Here is a 16,982-nt window from a genome sequence, read left to right as displayed (position 1 = left end):
AGTACCGCCTGTTATGGAGGATAAATTTGATTATGATTACAATATGTCTCCTATATTTGATGATGAAAATAATAATGATAGCTACTTTGTTGAATTTGCTCCCACTATTACTAATAAAATTGATTATGCTTATGTGGAGAGTAATAATTTTATGCATGAGACTCATGATAAGAATGCTTTATGTGACAGTTATATTGTTGAGTTTGCTCATGTTGCTACTGAAAGTTATTATGAGAGAGGAAAATATGGTTGTAGAAATTTTCATGTTACTAAAACACCCACTACAAGAAAACCCCCTCTAAAGCAATACATACTCGGCAACGCTCTAGATATTCGTTGCAAAATTTTATCGTAGATACGCATGCATGCGTTGTAGGCTACATCTGTTATACATTATACAGTTTGTAGTTGTAAAACAAGCCCAGCCCACTAATCACGACTCAACGATTCCTTGCTTAACCCCACCAAGCCACGAACCTACGCCCGTCCAATTCCAGTCCCACTCCTTCCCTTCCCCAAACCTAGCCGCCTCAATCCGCTCCCCTAGCGTGCCTCTCAGCCATCGGCGAGCAGGCCCTTCCTTGCCGGCGACCAGTGGCGGCCGGTGATGCAGCCCACATGATACATCCCACTACTCGCCTCCTATTATGAGATACCCTAAATCTGAGAAATTCTTTTGCAGCTAAGATGTATTTGGGCTACTACGTGATGCGGATGTTTGTCGAAAAGCCGCGTCGGCGAGTCAGAGCACGGCGGCGCGGAAGCGGAAGGGCGCGGTAGAGCTTCTTGCTCCAGATGCAATTTCTCTTTTTTACCCTATTAGATTCGTCTCTTATTTTGCCTTGGTTTGAGCGGTTATCAAATCTTTGTAGAAATTCCGTGTATCCTTGACTAGTGCGATGTCACTGGAGGTTGATGCAGCAGCGCAGACGGCACGATCTGGCGTATCAAGAAGCCTGAAATAGAGCTGCATCAGTAATAGCAACCTGCAGCAGGACGACCTGCAGGTAATGATTCATCCCCTTTTGTCGATTCATATCACTTGCATCTGTTACTGCTCCTTCTCATGTGGTATTTCAGATTAAACTATCGTTTGCAAGTTTCAGTTTGCTTCTTCTGCATACAAACTAAACCCGGGCCCTGCAACTCAATGTATATTAATGCCTCCTCAGGTGACCCCTGCTAAAATTGTTGTTTTGATTTTAACCTTCAGAAGATAAAAACGCAAATGGGTGCTGAAGTACTTGTATCTGTTCCAAGGGTACTCGAGAAGATCTGTCAAATGTATGTGCGTTTTTCTGTTTTACAACTTATTATTACTCCTTTCTCGTATCTCTGACACATATTAATATCCTTCAATTGGTATCCTTATTGTGTCTCTTTTGGTGTGTGCTAGATCTTCATGCCTTTGGTCAATTACAGACAGTTTATTTTCTATTTTATGGCCTCCAATAGTGCACCAACTATCACTTTTCCTTGGCAGAGAATCTGACATAGCAAAAGAGCGAATTCAGAAGCTCTCAAGGCTGCTGCTAACATTGTATATACCACCAACGGAATTGATGATATCTCACTGAATGTGTTTTTTCATTATTCATGCAGAAGTTCATTGTCCTACTTTAAATTTGACTTCGGATATAGTTTGGCATCCTTCCAGTATAGACTATTTATGTATTTCCTTTAACTAGTCCATGCTATTATTGATATATTTTATTTATCTGCTGCTAGTTTTCGTCGGTGGCACATACAAAATCTGCCGAATAATACTGACATAAATGACTCTAACTAGAACTTATAGTAATTCCTCCCTCATTACTTTTACAACTTCAACTTGCTAAAAGCTAGGACTACCATCACGCTTGTGACTAGATTTAGATTCACTTTTTTTTTGCATCACGTGGTATATGCTTGCTTGCAGTTTTGGAATCTTACCATGGGAACCAATGCGAGTTTGAAGTGACATGGGTCCATGTTAGTAGTAGTTTCTAAGTTTTCATTTTATGTTTTTCATGTTTTTTAACTGCACATGTATCTGCGCCTTAAAAGAATTTAGAGTTTAAATGTCTGGCCCTGCAAACCTCAGTTTCTGGTGTGAACTTCTACTTATGCATGTTGGAAAAATTGTAGCTTTCTGATAATTTTATTGACCATTCCATCGATTAGTTAATTAAGAACTTTGATATGCTGTCGGCTGGATGATCTAGCTTGATAATTAAATGATTGTGATCATCTATTTTATGGATTGCTCAGATCCCATCTTGGTTATTTCTTATATAGATTTTCTTTTTCATTTCCATCTGTGTGGTAGCCACAATGACGTGTGGTCTGATGAGCTGATTTAAATGCAGTGGATCGCAAACATGTCTTATGCTGAACTAGTTTTGGCATGCCACCAAGGTTAGTATAGCTGCAATTTTTTATGCAAGTTAACTCATTGCACGCCATCACACTGTCTTGTCTTTTGCCACTTCGATACTGAAAATAGAGTTTTTTATGTGCAGGTTCCATACATCAGAAGACTTGCTCAGTCGGATATCAGAATTTGTTGGCAAATTAGTAGAACCGATGTATATAGGTCTAGGTAGACTATCAAATTGTGCTGCAAAATTGTAAACTTTCTCCTTTTCAGATAATTTTCATGTATGGATGGTGATTTCAATAATAAATATTTAATTTTTGTCACTAAATTCATTCATATTCTATGTTTTGTGTGATGTGATTTGGCACGTACGGACTACCGTCTTTCTATAAGAAAAAATCTACCATAGCGATCAAACCAACCTGGCTGAAATATAATATTATTTAAATAAAATTTTCAATTCGTATAGGATATGCCTACCAACGCATACACTTGTTGCTCTAAATCTGTAGCGATTTTGCAACGATTATCTCATGGGTTACCAACGCATCTATATTCGTTGCATTGTAGTCTTGCAACACCCAAAAACGCACCGCATTTTTATCCGTTGGTAGAGTCGCTAGCAACGCTCATATGGACATTTAGATACGCATGTCTGCGTTGCTGTAGGGGGGTGTCTCTTGTAGTGACCTCTCTATGTGCTGAAATTTTTGAAGCTACACTTGTTCTATCTTCCTATGCTTGTTATTTTTTTCTTCATGAACTTGTTTATTTACAAAACTCCTATGCATAGGAAGCATATTAGACTTAAATTTGTTTTGAATTTGCCTCTTGATGCTCTATTTTTCTCAACTACTATTTCTTGCGAGTGCATCATTAAAACTGCTGAGCCCATCTTAATGGCTATAAAGAAAGAACTTCTTGGGAGATAACCCATGTGTTTATTTTACTACAGTAATTTGTTTTTTATTTTGAGTCTTGAAGTTGTTACTACTGTAGCAACCTCTCCTTATCTTAGTTTTATTGCATTGTTGTGCCAAGTAAAGTCTTTGATAGTAAGGTTCATACTAGATTTGGATTACTGCGCAGAAACAGATTTCTTGCTGTCACGAATCTGGGCCTAATTCTCTGTAGGTAACTCAGAAAATTATGCCAATTTACGTGAGTGATCCTCAGATATGTACGCAACTTTCGTTCAATTTGAGAATTTTCATTTGAGCAAGTCTGGTGCCTCAATAAAATTCGTCTTTACGGACTGTTCTGTTTTGACAGATTCTGCCTTTTATTTCGCATTGATTATTTTGCTGTGTTGGGTGGATTTCTTTGTTCCATTACCTTCCAGTAGCTTTGGGAAATGTCCAGAAGTGTTAAGAATGATTGTGTCACCTCTGAACATGTGAGTTTTTGATTATGCTACCCTCTAATGAGTTTGCTTTGAGTTTGGTGTGGAGGAAGTTTTCAAGGGTCAAGAGAGGAGGATGATATACTACGATCAAGAAGAGTGAAAAGTCTAAGCTTGGGGATGCCCCGGTGGTTCACCCCTGCATATTTCAAGAATACTCAAGCATCTAAGCTTGGGGATGCCCAAGGCTTCCCCTTCTTCATCGACAACTTATCAGGTTTCTTCTCTTGAAACTATATTTTTATTCGGTCACATCTTATGTACTTTACTTGGAGCGTCTGTTTGTTTTTGTTTTTGTTTTTGTTTGAATAAATGCTTGTGTAGGAGAGAGACACGCTCTGCTGGTTCATATGAACACATGTGTTCTTCGCTTTATCTTTAATGTTCATGGCGAAGGTTGAAACTGCTTCGTTAATTGTTATATGGTTGGAAACGGGAAATGCTACATGTAGTAATTGGTAGAATGTCTTGAATAATTTGATACTTGGCAATTGTTGTGCTCATGTTTAAGCTCTTGCATCATATACTTTGCACCCATTAATGAAGAAATACATAGAGCTTCCTAAAATTTGGTTTGCATAATTGATCTCTCTAAGGTCTACATAATTTCTAGTAAAGAGTTTGAACAACAAGGAAGACGGTGTAGAGTCTTATAATGTTTACAATATGTCTTTTATGTGAGTTTTGCTGCACCGGTTCATCCTTGTGTTTGTTTCAAATAACCTTGCTAGCCTAAGCCTTGTATCGAGAGGGAATACTTCTCATGCATCCAAAATCCTTGAGCCAACCACTATGCCATTTGTGTCCACCATACCTACCTACTACATGGTATTTCTCCGCCATTCCAAAGTAAATTGCTTGAGTGCTACCTTTAAATAATTCAAAATTTATCACCTCTGATTTGTGTCAATGTTTTATAGCTCATGAGGAAGTATGTTGTGTTTTATCTTTCGATCTTGTCATTTACTTCGACGAGACTTTCACAATGGACTAGTGGCTTCATCCGCTTATCCAATAATTTTGCAAAAAGAGCTGGCTTGGGGTTCCCGACCCGATTAATTAACTTGCATTAATAATTCTCTTCACATGTTTTGCTCTGATTCATCAGTAAGCAACTTAATTTTGCAAATAGACACTCCTTCATGGTATGTGATTGTTGGAAGGCACCAGAGGATTCGGTTAGCCATGGCTTGTGTAAGCAAAAGGTTGGGAGGAGTGTCATCCACAAATAATGAAACTAAAGTACATGTGTAAACAAAAGAGAAGAGGGATGATCTACCTTGCTGGTAGAGATAACGTACTTCATGGGAGCCGCTCTTGAAAGTCTGGTTGATAAGGTAGTTAGAGTGCCCACTACCATTCGTTGACAACAACAAACACCTCTCAAAATTTTACTTTTATGCTCTCTATATGTTTTCAAAACCAAAGCTCTAGCACAAATATAGCAAGCAATGCTTCCCTCTGCGAAGGGCCTTTCTTTTACTTTTATGTTGAGTCAGTTCACCTATTTCTCTCCATCTCAAGAAGCAAACACTTGTGTGAACTGTGCATTGATTCCTACATACTTGCATATTGCACTTGTTATATTGCTTTGCATTGACAAACTATCATTGAGATATACATGTTACAAGTTGAAAGCAACCGCTGAAACTTAATCTTCCTTTGTGTTGCTTCAATACCTTTACTTTGATTTATTGCTTTATGAGTTAACTCTTATGCAAGACTTATTGATGTTTGTCTTGAAAGTACTATTCATGAAAAGTCTTTGCTTTATGATTCATTTGTTTACTCATGTCATTACCATTGTTTTGATCGCTGCATTCATTACATATGTTTACAATAGTATGATCAAGGTTATGATGGCATGTCACTTCAGAAATTATCTTTGTTATCGTTTAGCTGCTCGGGACGAGCAGAAACTAAGCTTGGGGATGCTGATACGTCTCCGACGTATCGATAATTTCTTATGTTCCATGCCACATTATTGATGTTATCTACATGTTTTATGCATACTTTATGTCATATTTATGCATTTTCCGGCACTAACCTATTAACGAGATGCCGAAGAGCCGCTTGTCTGTTTTCTCGCTGTTTTTGGTTTCGGAAATCCTAGTAAGGAAATATTCTCAGAATTGGACGAAATCAATGCCCGGGGTCCTATTTTTCCACGAAGCTTCCAGAAGTCCGAAGGGGAAACGAAGTGGGGCCACGAGGTGGGGACACAGTAGGGCGGCGCGGCCCAAGCCCTGGCCGCGCCGGCCTAGTGTGTGGTCCCACCAGGACCCCTCCGAGGCTGCCCTTCCGCCTACTTAAGGTCTCCGTCGCGAAAACCCTATTACGTTCGACGAAACCAGAGAAAACCTTCCGCAGCCGCCGCCATCGCGAAGCCAAGATCCGGGGGACAGGAGTCTCCGTTCCGGCACGCCGCCGGGACGGGGAAGTGCCCCCGGAAGGCTCGTCCATCGACACCACCGCCATCTCCATCAACGCTCGCTGTCTCCCATGAGGAGGGAGTAGTTCTCCATCAAGGCTCGGGGCTGTACCGGTAGCTATGTGGTTAATCTCTCTCCTATGTGCTTCAATACAATAATCTCATGAGCTGCCTTACATGATTGAGATTCATATGATGACGCGTCATTGTGCTAGTCAAGTGGGTTTTACTTATGTGATCTCCGGAGACTCCTTGTCCCAAGTGTGTAAAGGTGACAGTGTGTGCACCGTGTGGGTCTCTTAGGCTATATTTCACAGAATACTTATTCACTGTTATGAATGGCATAGTGAAGTGCTTATTTATATCTCTTTATGATTGCAATGTGTTTTGTATCACAATATATCTGTGTGCTCCTCTAGTGATGTTATTAAAGTAGTTTATTCCTCCTGCACGGTGTAATGGTGACGAAGTGTGTGCATCGTGTAGTACTTGGCGTAGGCTATGATTGTGATCTCTTGTAGATTATGAAGTTAACTATTGCTATGATGGTATTGATGTGATCTATGCCTCCTTTCGTAGTGTGAAGGTGACAGTAGTGCATGCTATGTTAGTACTTGGTTTGGTTATGTTGATCCGTTATGCACTCTAAGGTTATTTAAATATGAACATTGAATATTGTGGAGCTTGTTAACTCCGGCATTGAGGGTTCGTGTAATCCTACACAGTTAGTGGTGTTCATCATCCAACAAGAGAGTGTAGAGTCTAGCATTTATCTATTTATTCCGTTATGTGATCAATGTTGAGAGTGTCCACTAGTGAAAGTATGATCCCTAGGCCTTGTTCCTAAATACTGCTATCGCTGCTTGTTTACTGTTCTACTGCATCTGTACTTCCTGCAATATTACCACCATCAACCACACGCCAGCAAGCACTTTTCTGGCGCCGTTGCTACTGCTTATATTTATTCATACCACCTGTATTTCACTATCTCTTCGCCGAACTAGTGCACCTATTAGGTGTGTTGGGGACACAAGAGACTTCTTGCTTTGTGGTTGCAGGTTTGCTTGAGAGGGATATCTTTGACCTCTTCCTCCCTGAGTTCGATAAACCTTGGGTGATCCACTTAAGGGAAACTTGCTGCTGTTCTACAAACCTCTGCTCTTGGAGGCCCAACACTGTCTACAAGAATAGAAGCACATGTAGACATCAGTATGCTGGCGACAATGATGTGGATCGCCTGTCGGTGGATTTACCGGTCAAGGACTTAGAAAAACGTGTCCGAAAAATTTCCTCCCTCAGCAAAAAAGATCCTGTCCCGTCTTCTTGTCGAGTAAAACCATACAGCGCCGCCAATACGCTTCCCAAGGTAACTTTTGTCGACTTTCTATTTTTTGTTTGACATCCTTTGCATAACTCCTTTATTGACATCCCTCTTTGCTTTGTACAGAACCATCCAGATATTGTCTCTCTTCCTCCCCTTCCTGGAGGTGGGGAAGTCGAAAAACGAGCCGTTGTCGCTGATGACAACCAAGATGCTCCTGGCCCTGATAGTGAACCCGCAGTTTCTCGAAAATCTGCGGGATCTTCTGAAAAGGAAGCTGAATCCGAGGGTACCACCTCGGCACACTCTCCTTCTCCTGCTGTTTCTCCAAAGAACAAAAGGAAAAGGACTGATGTCAAAGATTCCGGCACTTCCAGAGCCGAAGAAGCTGCTCCTTCACGTCGGAAGGCAGCTTTCGATCCATACCTGGAAGCCTCGTCAGTTCGTAAGTCACCTTTTGTTTCTTACTATTTTGCTACTTGAAGATTTTTGTCTATCTTGCTTCTTACATTGTCACCATTTAATCGTAGTGGTGACGAGGAAGAAATGCCAGCTATTGATGCGACTGCTCGAACGAGTACGTCGCATACTCTAGTTGTTTCTGAGGTGCAAATTGAAGGAGAAGAATCTTCGCCTCCTCAACAAAACACCGACGCACCTACTCCTCCTGCGAGCCCTCTTGTCCCTTCACCAAAAAGGGCAAGGGTTGAAACAATCACGGAGCCTACCTTGCAATTGGGTAGCTCCTCGACTCCTCTTTTGGATGATGTAAGTCCTTAAATGCTTTCTGATGTTGTCGATGTTTTCTCTGTTTGCTTCTTTTGATTTTGTGCTATCGCACTTTTTCCCCTACCGACGCTTTCTTTCTCTATTTTTCTTTTAACAGCCTTTGATTAAGGAATTCATCCGCTTTGGTGCCCAATTCGTTGGGTACCGCGACTATGCTAGCAAAGCTGAAGGTAATGTCTTTCTGCTTCTCTTTACCCTTGCCTTCTCACTCCTTTCTTGTCGTGATTTTAACTAGATTTAACAATCTTGGCAGAAAAAGCGGCGGAGGCCAACGAGCGTGCCAACACACTTGCTAAAAAATTAGAGCAAAGTGAGGAGGCTCGTAAGAAGGCCGAATCGGATGCTAGTAAGGCTAGGGCAGAGGGCCGACAAGGCCAAAGCCGACCGCTGCTGGTGTCGAAGAACTTAAGAAGAGGCTTCACGACGCCGAGACTTCGCTGAGCGATCATATAGCCGCACAATCTGCTCGCGAAGACGCGATTATTAAACGCCTGAAGTCGCAAAACCGTCGCTTTGTCGGTGAGTGATACGTCTCCGACGTATCGATAATTTCTTATGTTCCGTGCCACATTATTGATGATATCTACATGTTTTATGCATACTTTATGTCATATTTATGCGTTTTCCGTAACTAACCTATTGACGAGATGCCGAAGGGCCAGTTGCCGTTTTCTGCTGTTTTTGGTTCCAGAAATCCTAGTAAGGAAATATTCTCGGAATCGGACGAAATCAACGCCCAGCATCCTATTTTTCCCCGAAGCTTCCAGAACACCCGAGAGCCGCCAGAGGGGAGCCCTGGGGGCCCCACACAACACCCTGGCGCGGCCAGAGGGGGGCCGCGCCCCCCTAGTGTGTGGGCCCACCAGCCCCCTCCGAGGCTGCCCTTCCGCCTACTTAAGGTCTCCGTCGCGAAAACCCTACCACGTTCGACGAAACCGGAGAAAACCTTCCGGAGCCGCCGCCATTGCGAAGCCAAGATCCGGGGGACAGGAGTCTCTCGTTCCGGCACGCCGCCGGGACGGGGAAGTGCCCCCGGAAGGCTCCTCCATCGACACCACCGCCATCTCCATCAACGCTGTTGTCTCCCATGAGGAGGGAGTAGTTCTCCATCGAGGCTCGGGGCTGTACCGGTAGCTATGTGGTTCATCTCTCTCCTATGTGCTTCAATACAATAATCTCATGAGCTGCCTTACATGATTGAGATTCATATGATGATGCTTGTAATCTAGATGTCATTATGCTAGTCAAGTGGGTTTTACTTATGTGATCTCCGGAGACTCCTTGTCCCACGTGTGTAAAGGTGACAGTGTGTGCACCGTGTGGGTCTCTTAGGCTATATTTCACAGGATACTTATTCACTGTTATGAATGGCATAGTGAAGTGCTTATCTATATCTCTTTATGATTGCAATGTGTTTTGTATCACAATATATCTGTGTGCTACTCTAGTGATGTTATTAAAGTAGTTTATTCCTCCTGCACGGTGTAATGGTGACGAGTGTGTGCATCGTGTAGTACTTGGCGTAGGCTATGATTGTGATCTCTTGTAGATTATGAAGTTAACTATTGCTATGATGGTATTGATGTGATCTATGCCTCCTTTCGTAGTGTGAAGGTGACAGTGTGCATGCTATGTTAGTACTTGGTTTGGTTATGTTGATCCGTCATGCACTCTAAGGTTATTTAAACATGAACATTGAATATTGTGGAGCTTGTTAACTCCGGCATTGAGGGTTCGTGTAATCCTACACAGTTAGTGGTGTTCATCATCCAACAAGAGGGTGTAGAGTCTAGCATTTATCTATTTATTCTGTTATGTGATCAATGTTCCTAAATACTGCTATCTCTTCCTAAATACTGACAGCCAGCAAAACATCGACTGGACCAAAGTTGGCGACACACAGGAGATGGAGACCACGAAGTGGCGATCGCTGATCAGGGCTGCGAAGCCCAACACAAAGAAGATCCTCGCTTATCTTGGATTCAAGCTTACTCCTGCCCCTAGCTCGTCAAAGCCGGAGGTCTAGTAGAATGCCTTTTCTTTTTTCTGTTTTTCATTTTCCTGTTCCTTCTGAAGTTGTCGCCACATTAGCTTTGGCGACAACTGTCGTAGTAATTCTTTTGAAGACTCCTTCTGTAATATTTGTGTAAATGTCCCGAAGATCAATGGAGTTCTATTTTGCGTGATCATTGATACTGAAATTTTCTTTTCCAGTTGATATTTGATAACTACTCCGCAAATCCTCATCCTGCCGACACTTTTCCTGCTTCCTCCTTCTCGAAGAAAACACTTGTCGCTGATGACCTTGTCGAAGGTTCTTCAAGTAAACACTCTCCGCAAGATTTGCAAGAACTTCGCCAACAACTTCAGTCCATGAAAAAAGCAGAGTCTTGCGATGATGGAGCAATCTCGCAAAGCATCCGAAAGGGAGAAGATTGCCCTTCGACAGGTTGAAGAAGCCATAGCTGCCAAGTACGCTGCCATTTCGGAAGCTGAAAAAGCAACTACTCGAGAAAATTTTATGCTTGATTTGATGATTGAAGCCAGTGCAGATATGTCAGGTATGCTCTTGCAAACCGAGATTCCCGTTTTCTCGCTATTTCCTTTTTCGAGATTCTTATGTTGTCGCCAACTAGGCTCCTTTATCGATGCTGCTGCTGAGGATGAAAGGGTGAATACCAGGACGAACCTCCTTGTTAACCTTTCTCTCGACCACGGTTCGCTATTCTGGGCCACTCCTGAGCGAACCCGACAAATTGTTAGGTTTCAAGATCACGCCTGTCAGGTTCGCGAGTTCCTTGATTTCTGCACCAGGACATTAACCCTGGTTTACAAGACGCCATTTCCTCGGAACGAGGCACCCGACACTATTCTTGGATTGTTGGAGAAGTTTCAAGATGCTCCTCGTATCCATCACTTTGTGCGAGCTCAACTATTTGCCGGTGCCAGATTTGCTATGATGATGATCAAAATCTGCTATCCCAAGTTTGACATGAGCCAAATTGTTACCAAGTGCTTAGCCAAGATGGCGAAAAGGAAGAGGGATGTCAGCAAAATTGATGATCATGTGACCCCTTTTGCAGAAGATATGATGGATGAACTTCTTCGGATGGACTCTGAATTCTTCGAAAGGGGCAGCTATGCTGAACATAGTACCCGCACTACAAATACTGGACGGATGACCATAGATAATATACTGAGCCGGAATTGACTTTATTTTTCTTTTAGCCTGTCAATTTTCTCTAAAATGGCGTCCTGTATTGTTGCAAACATATACTATATTGTAAAGTTTAGGAAATGATCATATTTTTCTTCCTCAAGCCCCCGAGTGTTTCGGTGGTAAATCTCTTTATTGTGTATGCGAGGTTGTAAACCAAGGCATCCAAATTTTTATTAAGTATACTATATTTGCGGGTACAAGCCCCCGAGTATTTTGTTCTTTTGCTGATTGCTATTTTGTACTTTCTTTTTATTTGGCGAGGTAGTTGCTACCAAGGCGAAATATTTCTTGCCAGTTAGATTCATCTATGTTGTGTATATGTTGTAACTTTGAGGCGTAAGCCCCCGAGCATGGCGACGAAAAAGATATGTATCTCCACTATTTTTATTTATTGCAGCACCGCGAGCCCGCCTCATTAAAAACCTTTCCAGCCCCACTCGGTGCCCTGAAAAGGAAAAGAGTGCGTCTGAAAACTCGCGGGCGTTTCAGTACATTGTATTTTTACAAAGGAGGACTATATTTCGGCTCTAGGCGTAGAAACGCCTGAGCTGCGCCACGTTCCAGGGGTTTTTCTCGGGAACCCCTGTCTTCTTGTCCTTGATCATGTACGCTCCTCCTTCGATTACTTCCATGACGACGTAAGAGCCCAGCCATGGTGATTCGAGCTTTTCAGTACTTTGCTGATTGAGCCGTAAGACCAAATCGCCGACCTGGAAAGATCTTGGCCGCAACCGTCGACTGTGGTAGTTTTTCGAGTCCCGTCTGGTACTTGGTGACTCGTGAGAGTACTTCATCTCGAGCTTCGTCGAGTGCATCCACATCGTCCTCCAAAGCTCTTCTTGAAGTTTCTTCGTCATACTCTGTGATTCTTGGGGAGTCATACTCTATTTCGATCGGTAGTACTGCCTCAGCTCCGTGGACTAAAAAGAACGGAGTTTCTTGTGTCGCTGTATTTGGTGTTGTTCGAATACTCCACAAAACACATGGCAATTCTTTTGGCCAAGTTTGCCGAGCCTTTTCAAGCGGTCCTAGCAGGCGCTTTTTAATACCGTTGCAGATGATACCATTGGCTTTCTCGACTTCGCCGTTGGTTTGCGGGTGCCCAACTGACGCGAAGTGCAATTTGATGCCTACTTCTGCGCAGTATGCCTTGAACTCCTTGGACGTAAAGTTACTGCCATTGTCTGTAACGATGTTGTGAGGTACTCCAAACCGAAAAACGATGTCCTTCACGAATTTTATGGCTGACGCTGCGTCTGGTGAATTTATCGGCTTTGCTTCTATCCACTTGGTGAATTTATCGACAGCAACCAACATGTACTCGTATCCTCCTGGCGAAGCCTTGTGTAATTTGCCCAGCATATCGAGTCCCCATTGGGCAAAGGGCCAATACAATGGTATTGGCATCAGCTCTGCTGCTGGGGAGTGTGGTTTTGCGGCGAATTTTTGGCACGCGTCGCAGGTTCGTACTATCTCTTTTGCATCCTCGATTGTTATCAACCAGTAAAATCCAGCCCGAAAAACCTTGGCCGCAATAGCTCGACTGCTCGCGTGGTGACCACATATTCCCTCGTGTACGTCCTTTAAGATTATTCTTCCTTCTTCGGGTCTAACGCACCTTTGCAGCACGCCCGAAATACTTCGCTTGTATAACTCCCCTTTGACCACTGTGAAGGCTTTGGATCGTCGAATAACTCGCCTTGCTTCAATTGGATCGTCGGGTATTTCTTTCCTTAGGATATATGATATGTACGCTTGCATCCATGGGATTTCTACCATCATCACCAGCTCCTGGTCCTCTTCTTCATCTGGAACTTCTTTGAGAGGCGCCGAAGTTTTCTCCTCCTTCGTCTTCTTCTGCGCCTTCTTTGTCTTTGTGGATCTCTCAGCTATCTCTTCCCAAAACACCCCTAGCGGGATTGGTTGGCACTGCGACCCGATGGTTGCGAGAACGTCGGCTTCATCATTGCTCAGCCTACTGATGTGATTTACTTCGCATCCATCAAACAGCTTCTCAAAAAAGTCCATCAAACACCAAGTAGGGTGGTGCGCCGGGGGTATTTTTTCTTTTTTTTTCACCCAAATCTTAAACCTCAAAAAAGTCCTGTTTCTGTTTTCCAATTGACGAATCCATTTTTTCTCCAAACGGCCGTAGGCGGTTGAATTCGAATAGGAAATTTCGCGTAGATCGATTTTGATATAAAAAAGTTTTTCATCGGAGGTCGTATGCAACCAGAAATCCCGTTTTACCGAAAGATGACGCCATTTTGCATAATACATCGAAATTCAAATTTTCAAATTTTTACTAAAACTAGATCACATATTACATGGACATTTCAAAGGATTTTATTTTTTGAATTTTCTATCATTTTCTATTATTTTTTCGAAAACCGAAAAGGCGATTCCCGGGGGGGGGGGGTGTGGAGAGAAAAATCTAGGCAGCTTACCCCCGGCGCACCTCTATGGTGGTGCGCTGGTGGTAAATTGTCTACCACCGGCGCACCACCATACAGGTGCGCCGGGGGTAAGGTGCCCAGATTTTTACTGTGCAGCCAGATCTCTTCGAATTTTATCCCCGTCGCACTAATTTTTTTTGTGCGCCGGCAGTATAGGTCCATCGCCGGCGCGGCGCTTATTTGGTGCGCCGGCAACATGTTCCACCGGCGCATGCCTATGGTGGTGCGCCGGCACCACTTGCGTGCAGCTATAGCCCTTTTCCTAGTAGTGATTATCGGGTGTGCCGAAAAATAGTGGCGCAATTTTCTTGCTGTTGTAATTACTCCATATGCTAGCTTCTGGTACTGCGGGTACCGCTGTTTTGAAGGCGATAAAACTTCACTGATGAAATATACCGGCCTTTGCACTCCATGGAGTTTTCCTTCTTCCTCTCTTTCAACGACTAGTGCCGTGCTAACCACCTGAGGTGTGGCTGCGATGTATAGCAGGAGAGGTTCCTTCTCTTTTGGTGCCACTAAGATTGGTGGTGTCGAAATTGTGCGCTTTAAATCCTCGAAGGCTCGCTCTGCCTCTTCATTCCATTGGAATTTCTCTCCTTGCTTGATTAGAGCGTAAAACGGTAACGCTTTTCTCCCAATCTGGAGACGAATCTGCTTAAAGCTGCGACTCGCCCAGTTAGCTGTTGTACTTCCTTCAACTTTGTTGGCTTCCTCATTGTTACGATAGCTTGGATTTTTTCGGGATTTGCTTCAATCCCTCTTGCTGAAACAAGAAAACCAAGAAGTTCTCCTGCAGGGACGCCAAAGGAACACTTCGTTGGGTTCAATTTGAGACAGAACTTGTCGAGGTTGTCGAAGGTTTCCTTCAGATCCTCGATTAGCGTCGTCCCCTTTTTTGATGTTATGACGACATCGTCGATGTACACTTGTACGTTTTTTCCCAATTTGTGTCGCCAAACACTTCTGCATCATCCTTTGGTATGTTGCTCCCGCGTTTTTCAAACCAAAAGGCATTGTTCTATAGAAAAACACGCCATAAGGTGTGATGAACCTCATCTTCTTCTTTTAATCTGATCTGGTTATAACCAGAATATTGATGGCGTGTATTTCACACGTTCGTTGGGCAACCCCAAGAGGAAGGTATGATGCGCACAGCAGCAAGTTTTCCCTCAGAAAGAAACCAAGGTTTATCGAACCGGGAGGAGCCAAGAAGCACGTTGAAGGTTGATGGCGGCGGGATGTAGTGCGGCGCAACACCAGGGATTCCGGCGCCAACGTGGAACCTGCACAACACAACCAAAGTACTTTGCCCCAACGAAACAATGGAGGTTGTCAATCTCACCGGCTGGATGTAACAAAGGATTAACCGTATTGTGTGGAAGATGATTGTTTGCAGAGAAAACAGTAAAAACAAGTATTGCAGCAGATTTGTATTTCAGTATTAAAGAATGGACCGGGGTCCACAGTTCACTAGACGTGTCTCTCCCATAAGATAAAAGCATGTTGGGTGAACAAATTACAGTCGGGCAATTGACAAATAGAGAGGTCATAACAATGCACATACATGTCATGATAAGTATAGTGAGATTTAATTGGGCATTACGACAAAGTACATAGACCGCCATCCAACCGCATCTATGCCTAAAAAGTCCACCTTCGAGGTTATCGTCCGAACCCCTTCCGATATTAAGTTGCAAAGCAACGAGACAATTGCATTAAGTATGGTGCGTAATGTAATCAACAACTACATCCTCGGACATAGCGCCAATGTTTTATCCCTAGTGGCAACAGCACAACACAACCTTAGAACTTTCTGTCACTCGTCCCAGTGTCAATGCGGGCATGAACCCACTATCGAGCATAAATACTCCCTCTTGGAGTTAAGAGCAAAAACTTGGCCGAGCCTCTACTAGTAACGGAGAGCATGCAAGATCATAAACAACACATATGTAATAACTTGATAATTAACATAACATGGTATTCTCTATCCATCGGATCCCGACAAACACAACATAGAGTATTACAGATAGATGATCTTCATCATGTTAGGCAGCTCACAAGATCCAACAATGAAGCACAATGACGAGAAGACAACCATCTAGCTACTGCTATGGACCCATAGTCCGGGGTGAACTACTCACTCATCACTCCGGAGGCGACCATGGCGGTGTAGAGTCCTCCGGGAGATGAATCCCCTCTCCGGCAGGGTGCCGGAGGAGATCTCCGAATCCCCGAGATGGGATCGGCGGCGGCGGCGTCTCGGTAAGGTTTTCCGTATCATGGTTTTTCGCCTCGGGGTTTTCGCGACGGAGGCTTTAAGTAGGCGGAAGGGCGAGTCGGGGAGCCGACGAGGGGCCCACACCACGGGCGGCGCGGGCCCCCCTTGGCCGCGCCGCCATGTGGTCCGGCCACCTCGTGGCCCCACTTCGTATGCTCTTCGGTCTTCCGGAAGGTTCGTGGCGAAATAGGCCCCTGGGTCTTCGTTTCGTCCAATTCGAGAATATTTCGTTACTAGGATTTCGAAACCAAAAACAGCGAGAAAACGAGAACTGGCACTTCGGCATCTTGTTAATAGGTTAGTTCCGAGAAAATGCACGAATATGACATAAAGTGTGCATAAAACATGTAGGTATCATCAATAATATGGCATAGAACATAAGAAATTATCGATACGTCGGAGACGTATCAAGCTTCCCAAGCTTAGTTCTCGCTCGTCCCGAGCGGTAAAACGATAACAAAGATAATTTCTGAAGTGACATGCCATCATAACCTTGATCATACTATTTGTAAACATATGTAGTGGATGCAGCGATCAAAACAATGGTAATGATATGAGTAAACAAGTGAATCATAAAGCAAAGACTTTTCATGAATAGTACTTCAAGACAAGCATCAATAAGTCTTGCATAAGAGTTAACTCATAAAGCAATAAATCAAAGTAAAGGTATTGAAGCAACACAAAGGAAGATTAAGTTTCAGCGGTTGCTTTCAACTTGTAACATGT

General features: G+C 43.4%; 1 long non-coding RNA gene across 3 annotated transcripts; it reads left to right on the top strand.

The window, feature by feature from the left end:
• Nucleotides 1–503: 503 nt before the first annotated feature.
• Nucleotides 504–2,652, top strand: LOC124683355. Of its 3 annotated transcripts, XR_006996648.1 has the most exons (5): nt 506–604; nt 683–776; nt 873–1,007; nt 1,214–2,397; nt 2,502–2,652. It is a non-coding gene; the product is annotated as an uncharacterized LOC124683355 (long non-coding RNA). The 3 variants fall into 3 exon arrangements; XR_006996649.1 differs by having other exon boundaries at nt 504–776; nt 1,217–2,397; XR_006996647.1 differs by having other exon boundaries at nt 504–776.
• The last annotated feature ends 14,330 nt before the right edge of the window (nt 2,653–16,982 follow it).

This window comes from Lolium rigidum, chromosome 1 (assembly GCF_022539505.1).
Source record: "Lolium rigidum isolate FL_2022 chromosome 1, APGP_CSIRO_Lrig_0.1, whole genome shotgun sequence".
Classification (NCBI taxonomy): Eukaryota; Viridiplantae; Streptophyta; class Magnoliopsida; order Poales; family Poaceae; genus Lolium; species Lolium rigidum.
Note: the sequence above shows the minus strand (reverse complement) of the source record. Positions and strands in the feature narration are given on the sequence as shown.